This window comes from Aedes aegypti, unplaced genomic scaffold (assembly GCF_002204515.2).
Source record: "Aedes aegypti strain LVP_AGWG unplaced genomic scaffold, AaegL5.0 Primary Assembly AGWG_AaegL5_hic_scaff_53_655_1694_PBJ_arrow, whole genome shotgun sequence".
NCBI lineage: Eukaryota > Metazoa > Arthropoda > Insecta > Diptera > Culicidae > Aedes > Aedes aegypti.
The window spans coordinates 63,016-66,094 of record NW_018736211.1 but is presented as its reverse complement, the minus strand read 5'-3'; positions in this window follow the sequence as shown (position 1 = coordinate 66,094).

Below are 3,079 nucleotides of genomic sequence, written 5' to 3'. Positions count from 1 at the left end.
ACTTCGATTTATTCGCAAGGATTCCAGTTGGGATTTGCAAGAATTCCAGTCGAATTCGCAACGATTCCAGTCAGATGTCCAAGAATTCCATCGGATTCACACGAATTCATGTTGGATTCGTAATGATTTCAGTTGGATTCACAAGCATTGTATTCGGATTCGCAAGAAATCCCAAAGATACCGGAGTAATGCCTAAGGGCTCATTCATTTATTTCATAACGCTGGTAATGACCATTTTTGACACCCACCCACCACTTCGTAACGCTTTTTGTATGAATGTTCTACAAATTTTGTATGAGCCGTAACATCGCGAGGTTATGAAATTTGTGAATAAGCCCTAGTAGGGTTGTTAAGTCCTGTCTTAATTTTACACTGAAAACATCTATTCGTATTTTATCCTTAATATCCATTTCGTAAAACAAAATTCTGTACATATAATTTTGTTTTCATACACCATACGAATTATTTTACTCGACAGAATTTTGCGATTCAGTAACTTTAAGAAATATTCGTAAAATGCACGATTCACAGTTCGTAGATAACCGTTTTCGTACTTTTTGAGTTTGTCTTTCACTTACGCTACTCGCACTGGATGAAAATTCTCGAATACTCATTCAAACAGTCGTAGTTACTCTTCTAAACAAACTTAACCAACTCGAGTTTCACTTCAAACGTTTAAATGGAATAATCTACTTTCTTATTTGTTAAAATTATGGTATACATGCTTTAGCAAAATTTTAAAACATTCAATTTAAAGAAACTTTTTCAAAAAATATTTGTTGGTCTTAATTAGACCGATTTTTAGCTTATAAATATGATATGACCGTTATTTGCGCGAGAAAATTTACCAAAATAGTAACAAGCTAAGAGACTCGCGAAAAAAAAAAGTTTGGACCAATATTTTAAATTGAAGATTAAATATAATATAGCCGTTGTTTGGACGTGGCCAGCACCGTTATTGATTTTTAAAATTTGAGCTCTCGATTTGTGCACATTGAAAATGGTAAGCTAATCCCAAGCGATGGGATTCATTAGATCTCTGTGCAACTTCGATTGTTCTAGTCAATCACGGAGTAGCAACTACGAATGGTACGGTAATCAATGCTTATGCTTATGCTTAAAAATCATCGAGATATGCGATTACATGTCAACAGCAAACCACCCTTAACCCATTAATCTCAATTCTTGTAGTAATTTTTCTTCCAAAGTTATTGGGATGAATTTCCACTGTACGTCAAAATCAGTGTAATGTGTATTGCTACAGCTCCCTTGGATAATCCTCATTATTCACGCTGTGATTTCCATTCCCCGGTAAAACATTACTATTGCGTTCAGCATTCGCCACGTCTCCCAACAGTTAGACGCGTAAAACTCGCTCTAAGTTGGGAATGAACTGTCATGTCTAACGGCGCCATCTTTTCACTTGTCTCGCCTCCTATGATGATGATGATGATGATGATTCAATTCCGCTCATATAAAGCGCGCCGTGTGGTGTGTCGTTAATCGAAAACCAAACATTCCCAGGCCACATGTCGATCACGTGATAACGTGCTTTCAGAACAATAAACTACAGTTCCAATCCAGGATTCAGAAATGGAATAGTGAAAAGTGAAAAATGAAAAAGTGATTTGTTTGATTTGTGTCCTCAGTACTGTTGGTTTTTGGCTGCCCTAAGTTCACCGAACCATCCGGAAGTGACATGCAGCACATAAATTTAGAGAATCAATCCGGTGAGTTTGTTCCAGTATGATACTTTTTCTTTTGTGAGCCTTCCGGATCGTTTTTGTTCGCGTCGTGGAACTTCTGATCGTTTCTTGAACGGAAAATGTTATTTTCGGAGTTTGATAATTATGTTCAGATTGCGCATTCTGTCCGGGCGGGTGTAACGCAACTAACAATCGGTTGTGGATGCTTTTTAACTGTTCGATGACCCTGGAGGGATCGATCCTGCTTTTCGTATAATTTTGAGCAGAAAAACCGACTGTGTCCTAGGGTGTTTAGTTCGAACGCGCTTCCTTTCGTTTTTCGATTATCTAAAAATACAGTACCACCCAGTACAGTTTTTCAATGAGCACATTACAGTTTTTCAATAGGCGTGATTTTTTTTTACGCTTATCGTTACACAATCCGATGACCCTGGAGGGATCGGTTTTGCTTTTTACTGGTTGTTGAGCAAAAATATTACTGCACAATCGACAAGCATTTCGCGAAATACTATTTATACTATAAATAAGCTATTGTTTTCTCTTTTGATTGCCGGCATTCAAAAGATTAATTTGAAAACGCTTAAACAACAAATATTTATGGTCTATCGCCAGCTTTCTAGGCGAATCCTGACAATATACCTTCCCCAACCTCCAACTCCGTAGCACTTATGAGGGTGTCGCTGAGTCGGTGGCCTCTCATTAGGTAAGTGCTACATCAACATTTCCTTCCCCTATCCCAAGTTACGGTAAAAATGGGCGTGGCCGGGAATAGCGATATTCATGCTTTTAGTATTCTTGTTTATGATTTGAACAAGGTATACTCCCCTGCCTTGTTCTTGAAAGTAGTCAGGATGAGATTATTAAAAAGAAACATGAATGTTGCTAGTATCCAATCTACGAAGTATACCGTAACTACGCTAACGCTAACGCTAACGCTAATAAACTACAGTTCCAATCCAGCCAATATGGTGGGGCAGTGGCGGTGGGACGGTTTCCTGTGCGCTAGTCGATTGCGAAAAATTCCCGCTTCGCGCGAACATTTCATATGAGGGGGCTATATCGTCGTAGTCGTTGGATAGAACGGCGGAAAAGAATGGCTCTCAATAATAATACAACTCAACGTTCGGCGTTCGGTACTGTCGAGTTTGCGAGATTGCTATAACCATCGCACCCGCAATTTATTGCGAACTTTACAATATGACCCGCGTCGGAACGTGAATATAGCTCCACGGCAAGGCGGGTATCACGTTTCCATTACAGTGTGCAAACACGTTCACATTGCGTCTTATGTGCACTCCGTCAGCAACAACAAATTTGTCGGAAAATTTTATGGAATGAGTGCGATTAGGCAACTCAATTTACCAGATCAGGCG